The sequence below is a fragment of the Salmo salar genome, chromosome ssa11, assembly GCF_905237065.1.
Source record: "Salmo salar chromosome ssa11, Ssal_v3.1, whole genome shotgun sequence".
NCBI classification, from domain to species: domain Eukaryota; kingdom Metazoa; phylum Chordata; class Actinopteri; order Salmoniformes; family Salmonidae; genus Salmo; species Salmo salar.
The window spans coordinates 84,383,320-84,405,736 of record NC_059452.1 but is presented as its reverse complement, the minus strand read 5'-3'; the positions used below and the strand labels follow the sequence as shown (position 1 = coordinate 84,405,736).

Here is a 22,417-nt window from a genome sequence, read left to right as displayed (position 1 = left end):
GGAGTGATCTTTCCCCCTTTTATTGTCCACAATGGAAAAATGTATTCAGGAGAAGTGTATCAATTATCAATAAGCTATCAGTTGGTGAGTTTCTGGCTGTACACATAACCAATGGAAAAAGTGACAGGAAACACTGTCAACACACCTCCAAAAATAGCATGTGTTTGCAATCTAACTCTGTCACCATGCATACTACTGCCCACACCCAAGGTCACATACCTGTACACCATCCACCAGGATGCCATTTGTCTTGCTGCCTGTCTGCATATTCTCTGACACATAACTTATCTCTAAATTGTATAGATTGAGTTGCATGAGCTGCGAAATATTTAGTAACGTGATGAGCTCTGATTTGTATTTATTATGGATTCCTGGGGTCCAGCAAAAGTGTCAGTTATACAATTTTTAAAACATTACAATACATTCACAACACATTGTGTGCCCTCAGGCCACTACTACCACAGATCTATGACACAAAATCTACGTGTGTGCAAGTGCCTGTGTTTGTGTCTCTTCACAGTCCCCGCTGTTCCATAATGTGTAATTTTATCTCTTTTTTAAATAATTGTACTGCTTGCATGAGTTACTTGATGTGGGAGAGTTCCATGTAGTCATGGCTCTATGTAGCACTGTGCGCCTCCCATAGTCTGTTCTGGCCTTGGGGACTGTGAAAAGACCTATGGTGGCATTTCTTGTGGGGTATGCATGGGGGTCTGAGAGGTGTGCCAGTAGTTCAAACAGACAGCTCGGTGCATTCAACATTTCCCTAAGTCCCTCTTTGTGGCACCATGACCACACGTCTGAACAGTAGTCCAGGTGCAACAAAACTAGGGCCTGTAGTGCCTTGTTCATAGTGTTGTTAAAAACACAGACAAGTGCTATATTATTAACAGGCTTCTCCCCATCTTAGCTACTATTGTATCAATATGTTTCGATCGTAAGTTTACAATCCAGGGTTACTCCAAGCAGTTTAGTCACCTCATCTTGCTCAATTTCCACATTATTAATTTCAAGATTTAGTTGAGATTTAGGGTTTAGTGAATAATTTGTCCAATGTACAATGCTTTTAGTTTTCTTTAAATATTTAGGACTGACGTATTCCTTGCCACCCATTCTGAAACTAACTGCAGCTCTTTGTTAAATGTTGCAGTCATTTCAGTTGCTGTAGTAGCTGACGTGTATAGTGTTGAGTCATCCGATAGACCCACTATATTGTGTATAAGGAGTTACCTTTCAAACAGATCACAGAGGGTGTTCTTTAATGGAAGCCTCTCCCAACATAATCCAGGTAGAACCAGGAATTCCCCAGGGAAGCTGTCTAGGCCCCTTTACTTTTTTTCAATCTTTACTAACGACATGCCACTGGCTTTGAGTAAAGCCAATGTCGCTATGTATGTAGATGACTCAACACTTTTCACGTCAGCTACTGCAGCAACTGAAATGACTGCAACACTTAACAAAGAGCTTCAGTTTGTTAAAGAATGGCTGGCAAGGAATAAGTTAGTCCTAAAGTTTTTCCAACAGTAGACTATGATCGATAATGTCAAAAGCCGCACTGAAGTCTAATAAAACAGCCCCCACAATATTTTTTAGCATCGATTCCTCTCAGCCAATCATCAGTCATTTGTTTAAGTGCTGTGCTTGTTGAATGTACTTCCCTATAAGCGTGCTGAAAGTCTGTCGTCAATTTGTTTACAGTAAAATAGCATTGTATCTGGTCAAACACAATTTTTTCCAAACGTTTGCTCAGGGTTGATAACAGGCTGATTGGTATTTGAGCCAGTAAAGGGGGCTTTACTATTCTTAGGTAGCGTAATAACTTTTGCTTCTCTCCAGGCCTGAGGGCACACACTAGTAGGCTTAAATTGAAGATATTGTCCACTATTATCCTCAGTAATTTTCCATTTAAATTGTCAGACCCAGGTGGCTTGTCATTGTTGATAGACAACAATAATATTTTCACCTCTTCCTTTTTATGGAATTGAAAATTGCAATGCTTGTCTTTCATTATTTGGTCAAATATACTTGGATGTATAGTGTCATCGTTTTGTTGCCGGCATGTCATGCATAACTTTGCTAATCTTGACAATGAAAAAATCATTAAAGTAGTTGGCAATATCAGTGGGTTTTGTCATAAATGAGCCACCTGATTCAATGAATGATGGAGCGGAGTTTGCCTTTATGCCCTTAATTTCATTTAAGGTGTTCCAAAGCTTTTTACTATCATTCGTTATATAATTTATATTTGTTTCATCGTGTAGTTTCTTGTTCTTTTTTTCAGTTTAGTCACATAATTTCTCAATTTGCAGTTCTTTTGAAAATCGGTTGTGCAGACAGACTTACAGTGCATTCGGGAAGTATTCAGACCATATTTGCCACATTTTGTTACAGCCTTATTCTAAAATTGGTTCCATACATTTTCCCCTCATCAATCTACACACAATATACCATAATGACAAATATAATCTAAAAAAAAAAGTTTCTGGTAATTTATTAAAAATAAAAAACATACCTTATTTACAGTGAAAAAAAAAGTAGGTTTATTTGAACAGTGAGAGACAGAATAACAACAAAAAAATCCAGAAAAATGCATGTCAAAAATGTTATAAAATGATTAGCATTTTAATGAGGGAAATAAGTATTTGACCCCTCTGCAAAACATGACTTAGTACTTGGTGGCAAAACCCTTGTTGGCAATCACAGAGGTCAGACGTTTCTTGTAGTTGGCCACCAGGTTTGCACACATCTCAGGAGGGATTTTTTCCCACTCCTCTTTGCAGTTTTTCTCCAAGTCATTAAGGTCTGAGAGTCATTTAGGGTGCCCTTTTGCAAACTCCAAGCAAGCTGTATGTGCCTTTTACTGAGGAGTGGCATCCATCTGGCCACTCTACCATAAAGGCCTAATTGGTGGAGTGCTGAATAGATGGTTGTCCTTCTGGAAGGTTCTCCCATCTCCACAGAGGAACTCTGGAGCTCCCTGACAAAGGCCCTTCTCCCCCGATTGCTAAGTTTGGCCATGCAGCCAGCACTAGGAAGAGTCTTAGTGGTTCCAAACTTCTTCCATTTTAGAATGATGGTGGCCACTGTGTTCTTAGGGACCTTCAATGCTGCAGAAATGTTTTAGTACCCTCAGTGCCTCGACAATCTTGTCTTGGAGCTCTAGGGACAATTCCTTCGACCTCATGGCTTGGTTTTTGCTCTGACATGTACTGTCAACTGTGGGACCTTATATAGACAGGTATGTGCCTTTCCAAATCATGTCCAATCAATTGAATTTACCACAGGTGGACTCGAAGTTGTAGAAAAATATCAAGGATGATCAATGGAAACAGCATGCACCAGAATAATTATCTACAGTGAGGGAAAAAAGTATTTGATCCCCTGCTGATTTTGTACGTTTGCCCACTTACAAAGAAATGATCAGTCTATCATTTTAATGGTAGGTTTATTTGAACAGTGAGAGACAGAATAACAACAAAAAAATCCAGAAAAATGCATGTCAAAAATGTTATAAATTGATTTGCATTTTAATGAGGGAAATAAGTATTTGATCCCTCTGCAAAACATGACTTAGTACTTGGTGGCAAAACCCTTGTTGGCAATCACAGAGGTCAGACGTTTCTTGTAGTTGGCCACCAGGTTTGCACACACCTCAGGAGGGATTTTGTCCCACTCCTCTTTGCAGATCTTCTCCAAGTCATTAAGGTTTTGAGGCTGATGTTTGGCAACTCAAACCTTCAACTCCCTCCACAGATTTTCTATGGGATTAAGGTCTGGAGACTGGCTAGGCCACTCCAGGACCTTAATGTGCTTCTTCTTGAGCCACTCCTTTGTTGCCTTGGCCGTGTGTTTTGGGTCATTGTCATGCTGGAATACCCATCCACGACCCATTTTCAATGCCCTGGCTGAGGGAAGGAGGTTCTCACCCAAGATTTGACAGTACATTGACCCGTCAAATGATGCGGTGAAGTTGTTCTGTCCCCTTAGCAGAAAAACACCCTCAAAGCATAATGTTTCCACCTCCATGTTTGACGGTGGAGATGGTGTTCTTGGGGTCATAGGCAGCATTCCTCCTCCAAACACGGCGAGTTGAGTTGATGCCTCATCTTGGTCTCATCTGACCACAACACTTTCACCAGTTGTCCTCTGAATCATTCAGATGTTCATTGGCAAACTTCTGACGGGCATGTATAAGTATTCTTGAGCAGGGGGACCTTGCGGGTGCTGCAGGATTTCAGTCCTTCGCGGCGTAGTGTGTTACCAATTGTTTTCTTGGTGACTCTATGGTCCCAGCTGCCTTGTGATCATTGACAAGATCCTCCCGTGTAGTTCTGGGCTGATTCCTCACCGTTCTCATGATCATTGCAACTCCACGAGGTGAGATCTTGCATGGAGCCCGAGGCCGAGGGATGTTGACAGTTCTTTTGTGTTTCTTCCATTTGCTAATAATTGCACCAAATGTTGTCACCTTCACACCAAGCTGCTTGGTGATGGTCTTGTAGCCCATTCCAGCCTTGTGCAGGTCTACAATCTTGTCCCTGACATCCTTGGAGAGCTCTTTGGTCTTGGCTATGGTGGAGAGTTTGGAATCTGATTGATTGATTGCTTCTGTGGGCAGGTGTCTTTTAAAAGACACCTGGGAGCCAGAAATCTTTCAGATTGAGAGGGGGTCAAATACTTATTTCCCTCATTAAAATGCAAATCAATTTATAACATCTTTGACATGCATTTTTCTCTATATTTTTTTGTTATTCTGTCTCTCACTGTTCAAATAAACCTACCATTAAAATTATAGACTGATCATTTCTTTGTCAGTGGGCAAACATACAAAATCAGCAGGGGATCAAATACTTTTTCCCCCCACTGTATGTGGTTCTTAATATAGACTGCAACACTGCCCCCATTGGCATTTCTGTGGATGTTATAACCATATTGCAACCACTGTATCATCAAAGGTGTTTCAGAGATTGTCAGAATATGAATGTCATCAGTTACTAGCAAGTTATTTACTTCATGAACCTTATTTCTTAGGCTACATATGTTAACGTGGGCTATTTTTAGCACTTTTCTGAGATGCTTGATTGTTTTCATTAGTTTACTGGGAAGCTTAGCAGAAGTAGACATGCTCATGCTATTTATGTTAGTGCTGGGTGTGCTGCACACAGTGGATTCCTAATAGTGCACACTGCCTCAGTGCTAACAGTATAGCTCTAGTTCATATGCACATGATATAGGCACACATACTGCATACTTTAGCTGTGGGACCAGCAGAGGCATTCAGGGCAGTTAGAGGGACATAAATTAGGTTACTTACATTGTGTCTTCCAACGCCCCTGGGATTATGTACATTTGCTGAGGCATTATGATAACTCAGCAATACAATGGTAGGGATTAATTCAGCTGGGTTTGGGTCATTGGTAAGTCATTGTCTCAACGCAGCCTTATAATGCTGTGAAAGGATCCAGGAACCCAAATGATTTGGGTGGATCCCATCCTCCTTATAAAGCGTGCTTTGTTTCAAGAAGGTATCACAATTGTCAATAATGTTACACCCACAGAGCTGCAATAGTCTCGTAGCCAGTTATGGAGGGCTATAAGTCTGCTCAAACGTTCAATGCCATGATTTAGGGAGGGCCAGATATGGCCGGATATTATGGGGCGTTTGTTGGTGTCAAGCAGTGACCCAATCAGTTCTTTAAAATCCAGCTGCCCTTCATAATGTAATTGAATCCCACATGAACTATGATAGACAACATTTCCTGATGCTGGTTTAAAATGTTTGGGAGCAGCTTATTGATGTCCTGTACTCGTGCTCCTGGATAGCACAATGTTTTTACTCCAGGGACTGAGACATTTCTCACCATTGAACTGCCCAGTACAACGGCCTGAGAAGGGAATAGAGAAATCTGCCCATTCCTACCCCTCACATAATTTGTTGAATCTTTCAAGGGTCCACGAGAAGCAGGATAGCGTACGGCCGCTGCTCCCGGCGATAGGTCCAGACCTCCCACAGCAGGCAGTGCCCCGTCAGATCCAGAAAGAGGGAAAAGAGCCAAACTCAACGACGAAGCTGCTACTGGAGTCAGCGTAGTTGGAGTCAGCAGGATAAGCAGATGGAGGCGACTTCCTTGGCAGGCAAGTTCCAGGTAGCACAGGCCATTCAGATAGGGACAAATGACAAGGCGGGGAAACATCCATCAGGCCCGAGCAGCGTCCAGCCATAAGAGTTGAGAACGAGAAAGTTCCAATTTGCGGTTTTCCCATATATTCAGACAGAATTGAGATTTGCTTGCTAAGCGTAGCCACCTCATTCCTGTAATCCTCCACTAGCAAACAATTGCCACATTGTAACTCCTGATTGTCAATATTGTCCTGGACAAGAGTGTAATAAACACAGCTTCTACAGCGCAGGACACGTTTGTTAGCTATTCCAGGCGATGTGGGCTCCATTGCAACCTAGCTGGCTAGTTGGTATAAGGTGTTGACACAAACACTTATCAATTTTTTTTAAATAAAAAGTTAAACTTCAGAAACAACAGCTGGAGGTATCTGAGTTTGTGACAGGAAATTACATTATTGTGTGTGTGACTGAACATCTTATAGACCAGGGGTATTCAAATGTTACCCTAAGGTCTTTCTGTTCTACCTGATAATTATTGCCCCCTCCTGGTATCACAGGTCTAAATTTGTCCCTGATTAGAGGGGATCAATGAAAAAACGCCTTCGAGGTCCAGATTTGAACTTGAGGGTTATAGACCCTAGTATAAATGGTCATCTTGAATCAGCTGAAAATTAACATGTCATATACCAGGGCCCACCATGGAAGCTACAGTGACAGCGTCCCTCCCATGTTTTATGTTTCTCTGTTACCAACTGTATGGGTTTAGGGGAAGATACCGTATGGCTCTCAGTCAAAACAGTTGGCACATACAGTACCAGTCAAAAGTTTGGACATACTTACTCATTCAAGGGTTTTCATTTGACCTATTTTCTACATTGTAAAATAATAGTTTAAGACATCAAAATGATGAAATAACACATGAAATCATGTAGTAACTAAAAAAGTGTTAAACAAATCAAAATATATGTTAGATTTTACATTCTTCAAAGTAGCCACCCTTTTGCTTTGATGACAGCTTTGCACACTCTTGGCATTCTCTCAACCAGTTTCACCTGTAATGCTTTTCCAACACTCTTCAAGGAGTTCCCATGGGCTGAGCACTTGTTGGCTGCTTTTCCTTCACTCTACGGTCCAACTCATCCCAAACCATTTCATTTGGATTGAGGTCGGGGATTGTGGTCAGGGGATTGTAGAGGCCAGGTCATCTAATGCAGCACTCCATCACTCTCCTTCTTGGTCAAATAGCCCTTACACAGCCTGGAGGTGTGTTGGGTCATTGTCCTGTTGAAAAACAAATAATAGTCCCACTAAGCGCAATCTAGATGGGATGGAGTATCGCTGCAGAATGATCTGGTAGCCATGCTGGTTAAATATGCCTTGAATTCTAAATAAATCACAGACAGTGTCACCAGCAGAGCACCCCCACACAATCACCCCACCACCTCCTTGCTTCACGGTGGGAACCACACATTTGGAGATCATCCGTTCACCTACTCTGGGTTTCACAAAGACACAGCGTTTGGAACCAAAAATCTGAAATTTGGACTCATCAGACCAGAGGACAGATTTCCACCAGTCTAATGTCCATTGTGCGTGTTTCTTGGCCCAAGCAAGTCTGTTCTTCTTATTGGTGTCCTTTAGTAGTGGTTTCGTTGCGGCAATTCGACCATGAAGGTCTGATTCACGCAGTCTCCTCTGAACAGTTCATGTTAAGACGTGTCTGTTACTTGAACTCTCTGAAGCATTTATTTGAGCTGTAATCTGAGGTGCAGTTAACTTTACTGAATTTATCCTCTGCAGCAGAGGTAACTCTGGCTTTTCCTTACCTATGGCGGTGCTCATGAGAGCCAGTTACATCATAGCACTTGATGGTTTTTGCGAGTGCACTGGAAGTAACTTTCAAAGTTCTTGAAATTTTCCCTATTGACTAACCTTCATGTCTTAAAGTAATTATGGACTGTCATTTCTCTTTGCTTATTTGAGATGTTCTTGCCATTATGTGGACTTGGTCTTTTACCAAATAGGGCTATCTTCTGTGTCACAATACAACTGATTGGCTAAAACACATTAAGAAGGAAAGGAATTCCACAAATTAACTTTTAACAAGGCACACTGTCACGTCCTGGCCAGTATAAGGGTTAATTGTCATTTTAGTTTGGTCAGGACGTGGCAGAGGGTATTTGTTTTATGTGGTTCAGGGTGGTGTGTTAGTTAGGAGGGCGTTTGATTTATTATTTCCGGGTTTTGAGTTATGGTCTATGTTGATGTATTTCTATGTGTAGTCTGGTTGATATGTTTCTATGTTGAGTTAATTGGGGTGGACTTCCAATTGAAGGCAGCTGTGTGGTGTTGCCTTTGATTGGAAGTCCTATATTAGTTGGGTATGTTTGTCTGTGTATTTGTGGGAGATTGTTTAGCGTGTGTAAGCCTAACAGGACTGTCAGTGTATCGTGCGTTCGTTTTTGTTATTTTGTATGTTCGTTTTGGAATTTATTAAAAGTTCAAAATGAACCATCTCAACTCTGCTGCATATTGGTCCTCATTTTCCGATGATGATTTCGCCATATCGTCCTCCGACGAAGAAATCCCTGACACACACCTTTTAATTGAAATGCATTCCAGGTGACTACCTCATGTAGCTGGTTGAGAGAATGGCAAGAGTGTGAAAAGGGTGGCTACTTTGAAGTATCTCAAATATAAAATATATTTTGATTTGTTCAACACTTTTTTGGTTACTACATGATTCCATATGTGTTATTTCATAGTGTTGGTGTCTTCACTATTATTCTACAATGTAGAATAATAGTAATAATAAATACAAATTCTGGAAACAGTTGGTGTGTCCAAACTTTTGACTGGTGCTGTATATCATGATGCAATTTAGTGACGTTTTTGTTCGTTTTGGTCTTCGGCAGTTTTTTTTCCTGGCTGTTCGTGCACAACCTTTTTTCTTGAGGCAAGTCAAATTTCGGTAGCTGAAGTCTATGCCCCTTCGTTGGTGATTGGTCAACAGTACTACTCCTAGTAGGTGTGGGAACTATGGACGGAATTCTTTAATGAAGTGTTGTCATTCAAAGAGAGACTACTAGTTTTCATGCAAATCTTTTCACTTGAGAAATACTGCATCAAACATCTTAGTTAGATGTAAAATTGTGTGACGAAGACCTCCTTGGCAAAACTTCAACATTTATTACAGATTTCTCGATCTATCTTAGATCAATTCTGACTATTTTGAGGAAGTGTTACTGGCTATGTTGCTACAGTAATATTTCCTTTTTTTTTTTTTTTAAGTTGTCTTTTAAGGGAGTATGGAAGCACTAGTGCTGAGCGATTAACCGAACTCGCATTATTTTTTTGATTTTTTTTAAACAATTAATTGACCATCATTGGGTTCAATTATTTGAATTCCATTTCGTTTTTTTTTTCTTCTGTGAGCTCAATGTGTAGTTTCTCTAGATATAAATCAGATCAAGTCCGACGTGTGCGTTATAGTAGGGAGTTGTAGTTTCCAACAGGCCAATATTCTACATAGTTTAGCGGGAAAAAAAACATGGTTATTAACTACAATGACCATAAGTAATTGTGCTCTTACTTGTCCGGTCTGTGTGGAGGCAGACACGCAATAGACAGCAGTTGTTTCATGATATCTCTACCTGAAAATACATGATCTAAGTGATTGCTATTTTTTATTCAGCAGTCATAAAAGTATGCCGTATTTACTTTGGAAAAACAACTAAAATAGTGATTTTGTCAAACAGCATAGGCAGCAAAAAAAAAAGGAGGAGGTATTTTAACCCAAGTTACTCTACTGTTACATTTAGCCCCACTCTCCCCTATGCACTCACAGCCATGCTGCTGCTAACAACTCCCACTTTAAGATGGTGCAGTTCCAGCATATTTATGAGTTAAGAAATAAATCAAGTAGGAATGGAAAGCTGGTATCCCCCTCCTTTCAACAAAGGCCGTTAAAACTGCTGTTTTTCCTCCGCTATTTCAAGAATTGTTGTGCATTGACTGTTTGTCAGAATGCATGTCTCCCTTCCTCTGGCACTCCTGAATGCGGCTCAAGAGGAATATTTATCTTGCGTAAAACACACAACAACAAGCTGACTAGGTAAATACAATGAGCTCCAAAAGTATTGGGAGAGTGACAACTTTTTGTTGTTGTTTTGGCTCTGGATTTGAAATTATCCCATATTCCTAGCACACAATGATTATGTCAAGCTTTTTGGATGCATTTACTGTTTATTTTGGTTGTGTTTCAGATTATTTTGTGCCCAATAGAAATTAATGGTAAATAATGTATTGTGTAATTTTGGAGTCACTTTTATTCAAGTTAAGAATATGTTTCTAAACACTTCTACATTAATGTGGATGCTGCCATAATTACAGATAATACTGAGTAAATGAGAACTGTTCTAGCATCTTCAATGTGCACCTCTGCAGAAATATTTTTTCATGTTCCATATTTTCTTTGCCGTGGTGGCAATAATTTTCCTGTGGTGCAATGCTGCATATAAATGCCTGCAGCAGAAACACTGGGCAGCAGCTCTATAGAAATGAGATGATGACTTGGAATGAAATAATATTAATAAAATAAAATGTAATATACACAAATGAAATATGTTATTAAAGTGAAGTAATTTAAAGTAATGTGAATAAATGATTGTTTACTCACATAATGCATAGTGCATTTAATAAAAATGATTGAAATCGAAAACCGTGATAATTTTTTCATAATCGAACAGAAACCAAACTCAAAAAGCACTAATTGCTCTGCACTAGCGAGCACAAATGTTCACTTTCGCTTCGTTGAGTCCTGCTACAAGCAGTAAGAACCTAATCTGCACGCGCCTTTATGGACATTGTGAAACTCTATCTGGAACAGAACATGCTCTGTGATCGTGTAATATGGCTAGAGAGATGGGAGGGGCCTCCTCCTATATAAAAGGTGTGCTTACAGGTGTCTTTGGATGACTGTTATGAAGATGCTGGGGATTTTGGTTTCTGCTGCCCTGTTCCTGGGGTCCGCCTCTGCTGCCACTGTAAGTCCTTTTTAGTTGATTTGGTTTTGATCATTTGATCTTTACTGTAGTTAAAGAAATGATTAGCTTTTTTAGTAAAACACATTTCCAAATGTGATATTTGATAATGTAGCTGTTTTAATGTAGCAATGTTTTCTCTTACGATCTGTGGTTTTGATCACCACGTTGAAGTGAAGAAGAGACTATAGAAATGTAGTTGGACAAAAAAAGGCTACTAAGTATAAAATAGTTTATACTGAGAAAGTAAACAATAGTAAAACACAAAGGCTTAAAACATCAAAGAGTTAAGAACATCTCCTGCATTTGTACTCAAGCTGCAGGTTTTTTCACATGTTTATCAGCAATGGGTTGACAAGCGGTGTGAATTCAACAGCTGAACATCTTTTTTGCAACAGTTCGTACTTATGAACAACAAAAAACAATGACACTACATCCATAAAATAGCAACACTGAATAGATTGGTGCCTATTATAAAAAACAGTTTCACACTTTACACATGCACATATTACTGAATGTTTAATGAGTTGGTATCTGCCCTTTGGGTGTGGACGTGTAGCTTGGAGTGGTGTACACTGAGGGAGGCATGGTGCAGGGGAAGAACATCAATTCTGATGGACTGTTCTGTACCATGGACGTCTTTAAAGGAATCCCCTTCGCTGACAAGCCCGGCAAGTTTGAGAAGCCCAAGCGTCATCCTGGATGGGATGGTGGGTACCAAAAAAACTAAATGCCTCAGATGTCTATCCATTCAGCAAGGAATATCATGTTATTTGTACAAAACAATGTAGTAATACTGAAGCAGATTTTTAAATAAATATTTGACAGTCATGTATCAGACCTTACTCTTACGAACACTGATCTCAGTTGACTGACTGCTTCTCCCTGTGTCTCCTTCCAGGTGTTCTCAAGGCCACTAAGTTCAAACCGAGGTGTATGCAGCTGAACTTGCTCTAGTCTGACACCCGTGGCCAAGAGGACTGCCTCTACCTGAACATATGGGTCCCTCAGGGCAGCAGCGGTATGTATTATGTACAAATGTAGGATCTTAATTTGATCACCCAGTTGCAGTATAACTAAAACTTGTAATCCATTTGAGGTTTAAAAAAGCTTCTGAAGTTTGTAATTTTCACTTAGAAATTTCAGACTTGATTTTCCCTTACGAAAATTGTATTAAACCCCATGAAAATGTCCATTGACTATAATCCACATAAGAATTTACATTTGCTGTTGCTGCAGAATTATTTTCCTGCTGTAGCAAACTGGCTCAAATTAAGATCCTACACCTGTGCCTGTGTCTTTACCTGTCACTAGAGTAGGACATCAGCTAATAAGGCGTCAGCCCTTGTCTTTCATCCACATATCAATTTTTTATTTTTATTTTATTTAACCAGGTAGGCCAGTTGAGAACAAGTTCTCATTTACAACTGTGACCTGGCCAAGATTAAGCAGAGCAGTGCGACAAAAACAACACAGAGTTACACATAAACAAACGTACAGTCAATAACACAATAGAAAAATCTATGTACAGCGTGTGCAAATGTAGAAGATTAGGGAGGTAAGGAAATAAATAGGCCATAGAGGTGAAATAATGACAATGTAGCATTAACACTGGAGTGATAGATGTGCAGATGATGATGTGCAAGTAGAGATACTGGGGTGCAAAAGAGGAAGAAGATAAATAACAATATGGGGATGAGGTAGTTGGGTGTGCTATTTGCAGATTGGCTGTGTACAGTGATTGGTAAGCTGCTCTGGCAGCTGATGCTTAAAGTTAGAGAGGGAGATGTACGTCTCCAGCTTCAGTGATTTTTGTAATTCGTTCCAGTCATTGGCAGCAGAGAACTGGAAGGAGAGGCGGCCAAAGGAAGTGTTGGCTTTGGGGATGAACAGTGAAATATACCTGATGGAGCGCATGCTACGGGTGGGTGTTGCTATGGTGACCAGTGAGCTGAGATACGGCGGGGCTTTACCTAGCAAAGACTTATAGATGACCTGGAGCCAGTGGATTTTACAATGAATATTGCGAGGGCCAGCCAACGAGAGCATACAGGTCGCAGTGGTGGGTAGTATATGGGGCTTTGGTGACAAAATGGATGGCACTGTGATAAACTGCATCCATTTTGCTGAGTAGCGTGTTGGAGGCTATTTTGTAAATGACATAGCCAAAGTAAAGAATCGGTAGGATAGTCAGTTTTACGAGGGTATGTTTGGCAGCATGAGTGAAGGAGGCTTTGTTGCGAAATAGGAAGCCAATTCTAGATTTAATGTTGGATTGGAGATGCTTAATGTGAGTCTGGAAGGAGAGTTTACAGTCTAACCAGACACCTAGTTATTTGTAGTTGTCCACATATTCTAAGTCAGAACCGTCCAAAGTAGTGATGCTAGTCAGGCGGGCGGGTGCGGACAGCGATCGGTTGAAGAGCATGCATTTAGTTTTACTAGCATTTAAAAGCAGTTGGAGGCCACGGAAGGAGTGTTGTAATGGCATTGAAGCACGTCTGAAGGTTTGTTAACAGTGTCCAAAAAAGCTAACTCTCTCTCCTCTGCTCTCATCCTTCTAGACCTATCTGCTGCCTTTGATCCTGTGAACCATCAGATCCTCCTCTCCACCCTCTCCAAGTTGGGCATCTCCGGCGCGGCTCACTCTTGGATTGCGTCCTACCTGACAGGTCGCTCCTACCAGGTGGCATGGCGAGAATCCGTCTCCGCACCACGTGCTCTCACCACTGGTGTCCCCCAGGGCTCAGTTCTAGGCCCTCTCCTATTCTCGCTATACACCAAGTCACTTGGCTCTGTCATATCCTCACATGGTCTCTCCTATCATTGCTACGCAGACGACACACAATTAATCTTCTCCTTTCCCCCTTCTGATAACCAGGTGGCGAATCGCATCTCTGCATGTCTGGCAGACATATCAGTGTGGATGACGGATCACCACCTCAAGCTGAACCTCAAGCTGAAAGTCACTGAGCTCTTCAATAAGGTCATTCTACTGCAAATGTTTGTCTATGGAGATTTCATGGCTGTGTGCTCGATTTTATATACCTGTCAGCAATGGGTGTGGCTGAAATAGCCAGATCCAGTAATATGAAGGGGTGTCCACATACTTTTGTATATATAGTGCATCTCTCTTCCTCTTTCTCACTACAGGTCAGACGTGAAACTGCTCTTGGGTTCTTTGACTAAGAAGGGAGAGGCTGCTACCAACAACGCTTTCGCAGAGTACACGGCTGACTGGGGAGACCAGCCTAGCCAGAAGACAATCAAGAAGACCATTGTTATGATCGAAACTGACTACATCTTCCTAGTTCCTACCCAGGTTGCTCTCTACCTGCACGCCTCGAATGCCCAGTGAGTCTTCCTCATTGTTACTGTAGCACAGCCCTTCTCACCCAGTTTGTTTCCCATCCTAGCATTACATAAGATATCTAGTAATTTCTCCTCTCCTTGCCCTACCCGAGATCTGTACACACCTACTCCTACCAGTTTTCGGAGCCCACCCGGAATAGTCCAACCTTACCCCAGCTGGATGGAGGCTGACCATGCTGATGACCTGCAGTATGTATTCGGCAAGCCCTTCACCACGCCCCTGGCATACTGGCCCAGCCACCAGATGTCTCCAGATACTTGATTGCCTACTGGACCAACTTCCCCAGGACCGGGTAAAAAAGAGCTGCAATGCAATCATGTATATGTCTCCCCCACTGGATGTGATTACTGTATAAGTGATGGTATCCTCACAAAAACTATAATATACCTAATGTTCTCACCATTATGTTTTTCTTACCATCAACCCCTTTCCCACCACAGAGACCCCAACAACGGGGAGTCCAAGGTGCCTGTGACCTGGCCTGCATACACCACCTCTGGGCAAAAGTACCTGGAGATCAATGCCGACATGAACAGGAACTACGTCTATGAGAAGATGAGGGTGCGCTTTGTGAACTGGTCTAACATTTTCCCCAGCATGCTCTCTGTCAGGTAGCTCTCACTGAGCACAGGCTCCCTGATGCATCATTTACAGCTATACAGATTGGTCTTGTCATGTCACAAATGCAAGGCTACCAGGATCACCGGATGCATTTCTGATTGTAACCATTTTTTTTGTTGGCAAATGAAATTCATGCAATTAAGAAGTCTGCCCTGTTTTCTGTTTTTAATACTGTCCAGAGGGGTATACGGCAAATCAGGATCAATGAGTTAGCCAGCTAACTTTGAGAAACAACCAGATTTTCTGGTTCATTAATACATCTAAATGTATATATGTGTTTTTGGTTGTTGAGTCAATTAGACCATGCTCATTTCAAGCTTATCTTCCAAAATAATAAAACATATATTTAGGCAAGTTTGCTGACTAACTCATTGATCCTGCTTGCTAGTATACATACCACTCTGTTCACCAGTGAAAAGTATTTTGTTTGTATTTGTCAAGAAATTATCTTATATGGACATTATGAACTCTTAGCAAGTAATATACGGTGGTATAAAGTACTTTTGTAAAATTACTTGAAAGTACTAAATCTGTAATTTTTGGGGGTATCTGTACTTTACTATTTATATTTTTGACAACGTTTACTTCACTAACTACATTCCTAAAGAAAATAATGTTGATTTTACTCCATACATTTTCCCTGACTCCCAAAAGTTCTTGTTACATGTTTAATTCTTAGCAGGACAGAAAATGGTCCAATTCACGCACTTATCAAGAGAATGTCCCTGGTCATCCCTACTGCCTGTGTTCTGGCAGACTCACTAAACACAAATGCTTAGTTTGTAAATTATGTCTGACTGTAGGAGTGTGCCCCGGCTGTCAATAAAATACAAAAAAAGGAAATTGTGATGTCTGATTTGCTTAATATAAGGAATTTGATGTATAGCTTTTACTTTTTACTTTTACTCAAGTATGACAATTGAGTACTTTTTCCACCTCTGCTTAGGGTAATGTGTAAAAATACCCAGTTGCCGATTGTTTTGGCTACTACCATGGCTAGAAGAAGAGCGTTAAGTGACTTTGAAAGAGGGGTCTCAAAGGAGCATAGGGGGTTTAACGTGTGTCAGTCACCAGATCTCAACCCAATTGAATAGCTGGGAGATTCTGGAGCGGCGACTGAAACAGAGTTTTCCATCAAAACACCAAATTATGGAATTTATCATGGAAGAATGGTGTTGCATCCCTCCAATAGTGTTCCAGACATTACATGAGTAGCTCACAGTCACCAGGAGCAGGTTGACATTTGTTGGGATGAAGGATCAGGTAGAACCTGAGTCTAGAAACTGAGAAAAGCTGCAACTATTGTATAGGAACTTTACCAGTGGCATCTTTATAGCCTACTTCAGACAACCACTCACACATCAGAGTTTAGATCCATTCATCAATAAGAAGCACCCACCAATGCTGGGTATAGAAAGGGGAGATGAAATCAGAAAGTAAAAGCAATGGTGTAAAGACGATTGTGTTGCACTCATCCCAAGCTTGACTTCTCACTTGTCGGAGGTGTGGCCCATCTCCCAAGTGTTGCAGCTCGTTTCCAAGGTGCTCTACCTCAAGACCTATAGAACATGTATGCCACACCTGACGAAAAGCCTGCAAACTATTACATCAGTAGGATTTTTTTACTGTGGTCAAGTGAGCCCACCAGATACAGATTTTTTTTTACCACACAATTGACCGAAATGAGTGGCTACTCTGACAATGACAAACTGAGATCAATCTGGTCTTGAATTCAAACAATAGCACGGGCCAATGAAGCAACAGATTGTGATATATACAGTACCAGTCAAAACTTTGGACACACCTACTCATTCCAGGGTTTTTCTCTATTTTTACTATTTTCTACATTGTAGAATAATAGTGAAGACATCAAAACTATGAAATAACACATGGAATCATGTAGTAACCAAAAAGGTGTTAAACAAATCAAAATATATTTGAGATTATTCAAAGTAGCCACCCTTTGCCTTGATGACAACTTTGCACACTCTTGGCATTCTCTCAACCAGCTTCATTAGGTAGTCACCTGGAATGTATTTAAATTGACAGATGTGCCTTGTTAAAAGTTAATTTGTGGAATTTCAAACGTTTTATAATTTATTACAAATAAAAAACAGAAATACCTTATTTACATAAGTATTCAGATAGTTTGCTATGAGACTCGCAATTGAGCTCACATGCATCCTGTTTCCACTGATCATCCTTGAGATGTTTCTACAACTTGATTGGAGTCCACCTGTGGTAAAATCAATTGATTGCACATAATTAGGAAAGGCACATCCCTGTCTATATAAGGTCCTACAGTTGACAGTGCATGTCAGAGCAAAAACCAAGCCATGAGGTCGAAGGAATTGTCTTTCGAGTTCCGAGACAGGATTGTGGCGAGGCACAGATCTGAGGAACTGTACCAACACATTTCTGCAGCATTTAAGGTCCCCAAGAACACAGTGGCCTCCATCATTCTTAAATGGAAGACGTTTGGAACAACCAAGACTCTTCCTAGAGCTAGCCTTCCGGCCAAACTGAGCAATCGGGGGGAGAAGGGACTTGGTCAGGGAGGTGACCAAGAACCCAATGGTCACTAACAGAGCTCTAGAGTTCCTCTGTGGAGATGGAAGAACTTTCCAGAAGGACAACTGTTTCTACAGCACTCCACCAATCAGGCCTTTATGGTAGAGTGGCAAGACGAAACCACTCCTCAGTAAAAGGCACAAGACAGCCCACTTAGAGTTTGCCAAAAGGCACCTAAAGACTCAGACCATGAGAAACAAGATTCTCTGGTCTGATGAAACTAAGATTGAACTCTTTGGCCTGAATGCCAAGCATCACATCTGGAGGTAATCTGGCACCATCCCTACAGTGAAAAAAGTTTCATCTTCCAACAGGACAACGACCCTAAGCACACAGCCAAGACAACGCAGGAGTGGCTTCGGGACAAGTCTCTGAATGTCTTTGAGTGGCCCAGCCAGAGCCCGGACTTGAACCCGATCGAACATCCCTGGAGAGGCCTAAAAATAGCTGTGCAGCGACATTCCTTATCCAACATGACAGAGTTTTAGATGATCAGAGAAGAATGGGAGAAACGACCAAAATACAGGTGTGCCAAGCTTGTAGCGTCATATGCAAAAAGACTCAAGGCTGTAATCGCTGCCAAAGGTGCTGCAACAAAGTATTGAGTAAAGGGTCTGAATACTTATGTAGATGTGGATTTTCAGTTTATTTTTAATACATTTGCAAAAAATCTAAAAGCCTGTTTTTGCTTTGTCCTTATGGGGTGTTGTCAAATCAAAATCAAATACAATTTTATGTCACATACACGTGTTTAGCAGATGTTATTGCGGGTGTAACGAAATGCTTGTGTTTCTAGCTCCAACTGTGTAGTCAAATCTAAAAAGTTATATCTAACAATACACACGATCTAAAGGAATGGAATTAAGAATATATAAGTAATTGGACGAGTAATGTCAGAGTGGCATAGACTAAGATACAGTAGAATAAGACAGAATACGGTATATACATATGAGATGAGTAATGCAAAATATTTAAAGATTATTAAAGTGACTAGTGTTCCAATTATTACAGTGGCCAGTGTTTTCAACTCTATGTATAGGGCAGCAGCCTCTAATGTGCTAGTGATGGCTATTTAACAGTCTGATGTCCTTGAGATAGAATCTGTTTTTCAGTCTCCTGGTCCCAGCTTTGATGCACCTGTACTGACGTCGCTTTCTGGATGATAGCAGGGTGAACAGGCAGTGGCTTGGGTGGTTATTGTCCTTGATGATCTTTTTGGCCTTCCTGTGACAGGTGGTGTAGGTGTCCTGGAGCGCAGGTAATTTGTCCCCGATGATGCGTGGTGCAGACTGCACTACCCTCTGGAGAGCCCTGCGGTTGAGGGCGGTGCAGTTGCCGTACCAGGCGGTGATACAGCCCGACAGGATGCTCTCAATTGTGCATCTGTAAAAGTTTGTGAGGTTTTAGGTGCCAAGCCAAATTTCTTATGCCTCCTGAGGTTGAAGAGGCTCTGAGGCGCCTTCTCACCACACTATCTGTGAGGGTGGGCCATTTCAGTTTGTCAATGATGTGTATGCTGAGGAACTTGAAGCTTTCCACCTTCTCCACTGCCGTCCCGTTGATGTGGATAGGAGGGTGCTCCCTCTGCTGTTTCCTGAAGTCCACAATCAGCTCCTTTGTTTTGTTGACGTTGGGTTAGAGGTTGTTTTCCTGGCACCACACTCCCAGAGCCCTCACCTCCTCCCTGTAGGCTGTCTCGTCATTGTTGGTAATCAGGCCTACTACTGTTGTGTCGTCTGCAAACTTGATGATCGAGTTGGAGGCGTGAGTGGCCACACAGTCATGGGTGAACAGGGAGCACAGGAGGGGGCTGAGGACACATCCTTGTGGGTCCCCAGTGTTGAGGATCAACAAAGTGGAGATGTTGTTTCCTACCTTCACCACCTGGGGGCAGCTCGTCAGGAAGTCCAGGACCCAGTCGCACAGGGTGGGGTTCAGACCCAGGGCCTTGAGCTTAATGATGAGCTTGGAGGGTACTATGGTGTTGAATGGTGAGCTGTAGTCAATGAACAGCATTCTTACATAGGTATTCCTCTTGTCCAGATATGATAGGGCAGTGTGCAGTGTGATGGCGATTGCATCATCTGTGGATCTGTTGGGGCGGTAAGCAAATTAAAGTGGGTCTAGGTTGTCAGGTAAGGTGGAGGTGATATGACTAGTCTCTCAAAGCACTTCATGATAACAGAAGTGAGTGCTATAGTCATTTAGTTCAGTTACCTTTGTTTTCTTGGATACAGGAACAATGGTGGACATCTTGAAGCATGTGGGGACAACTGACTGGCATATGGAGAGATTGAATATGTCCTTAAACACTCCAGACAGCTGGTCTGCGTATGCTCTGAGGACGTGGCTAGGGATGCCGTCTGGGCCGGCAGCCTTGCGAGGGTTAAACGTCGACCACGGAGAAGGAGAGCCCACAGTTCTTTGTAGTGGGCCGCGTCGGTGGCACTGTGTTATCCTCAAAGCGGGCAAAGAAGGTGTTTAGCTTGTCTGGAAGCAAGAAGTCGGTGTCCGCGACGTGACTGGATTTCCCTTTGTAGTCTGTGATTGTCTGTAGATCCTGCCACATATGTCGTGTCTGAGCCGTTGAATTGCGACTCCACTTTGTCTTTATACTGACGTTTGCCTGTTTGATTGCCTTATGGATGGAATAACTACACTGCCATATTCCCAGTCACCTTGCAATGGCTTGCGCTTTCAGTTTTGCGCGAATGCTGCCATCTGTCCACGGTTTCTGGTTAAGGTAGGTTTTAATAGTCACAGTGGATACAATATCTCCTATCCACTTCCTGATAAACTCAGTCACCGTATCAGTATATTCGTCTATATTGTTCTCGGAGGCTACCCGGAACATATCCCAGTTCGCATGATCAAAACAAGCGTGGATTCCGATTGGTCAGACCAGAGTTGAATAGTCCTTTGCACGGGTATGTCCTGTTTGAATTTCTGCCTATAGGAAGGGAGGAGCAAAATCGAGTCATGATCAGATTTGTCTAAGGGAGGGCGGGGGAGGGTCTTGTAAGCATCCTGGAAGTTGGAGTGGCAGTGGTCGAGTGTTTTATCAGCGAGAGTACTACTGTCAATGTGTTGATAAAACTTTGATAACGTTTTCCTCAAATTTGCTTTATTAAAATCCCCAGCTACAATAAATACGGCCTCAGGAAATGTGGTTTCCAGTTTGCATAAAGTCCAGTGAAGTTCTTTGATGGCTGTCGTGGTATCGGCTTGAGGGGGAATATACACGGCTGTGACTATAACCGAAGAGAATTCTCTTGGGAGGTAATATGGTTGGCATTTGATTGTGAGGTATTCTAGGTCGGGTGAACAAAAGGACTTGAGTTCCTGTATGGTATCACAATCACACCATGTGTAGTTAATCATGAAACATACACCCCTGCCTTTCTTCTTCCCAGAGAGATATTTGTTCCTGTCTGCGCGATGAACTGAGAACTCAACTGGCTGAACGGACTCAGACAGTATATCCCGAGAGAGCCATGCTTCCGATGAAACAGAGTATGTTACAATCCCTGATGGCTCTCTGGAAGTAAATCCTTGCCCTGAGCTTATCTACTTTATTATCCAGAGACTGAACATTAGCGAGTAATATACTTGGAAGCGATTGGTGGTGTGCCCACCTCCTGAGTCGGACTAAGAGTCCACACTGAGTCCGTCTTTTCTGCCGGCGAAGTTTTGGAACAGCCTCTGGGATCAGTTCAATTGCCCTGGGGGATACGAACAGTTCGGGAAATTCGTATTCCTGGTCACATTGCTGGTAATGCTGGTGAGTTACCATTGCTCTGATATCCAAAAGTTCTTCCTGGCTGTATGTAATAACACAAAACATTTCCTGGGCTAATCATTTAAGAAATAACACATAAAAAACAAAATTTTGCAAAGTTTACTAAGAGCTTGAAGCACGGAAGCCCTATCCGTCAATGCCATTATCATCAGAATAAAAAAATAAAAATCTATTTAATCAATTTTAGAATAAGGCTGTAATGTAACAAATTGTGGAAAAAGTCACAGGGTCTGAATACTTTTTTTTGCTGCCTCTTGGTCCACCCACGGGCCAGGGCCCAGGGGTAAGCCCCTGCATTAAACCAGCACTTTGGAGCCAACTTTGCAAAAGGCAATCAAGCTATCCATGCCTCGGTCCCCTCCTGAATTTGAGTGTGTTTTCTGGTGGGGAAACTGAGTTGTAGCGCAGATAGAGAAGATATGCACAGATAGAGATGATAACTACAAATAATTCCAAGCAAACAGTTTGAAGCACACTTATTCAATCTTATATGATAAAAATGATAACAAAGCATTTTTCCTTTTCACACCTTTTATATCACCAGTAGAGTGAGCATAGACTAGAAGCTGCAGTAACCTACATGGGGTGCTGTTTAGCAAATGTTAAATTGTGCTTACATGTGTTTACAGTCATGACATACAAACACACACACACACTTGACAGCAAGATAAGTCAGCTTGATAGGTTTTTCTATGTTTTCTTTGCATTTCATTAAAGAAATAAAGAACATTTGAAGTAAATTATTGTAAAATAACATTTTACTATCTCCACGTTCCTTACAATTTTTAAAATTGAGTTATTACCATTAAAGTGAATGTTGATGAGCCTTACCTCAAAAATGACATGTCAAAATGGCTGGTAGACATTTTGTGAGATATGTGGGAGAGGTA

At 41.6% G+C, this 22,417-nt stretch overlaps 1 pseudogene; it reads left to right on the top strand.

Moving 5' to 3' along the window:
* The first annotated feature begins 11,063 nt into the window (after window positions 1-11,063).
* LOC106563341 (bile salt-activated lipase-like) lies at window positions 11,064-15,994 on the top strand (annotated as a pseudogene).
* Window positions 15,995-22,417: the final 6,423 nt, after the last annotated feature.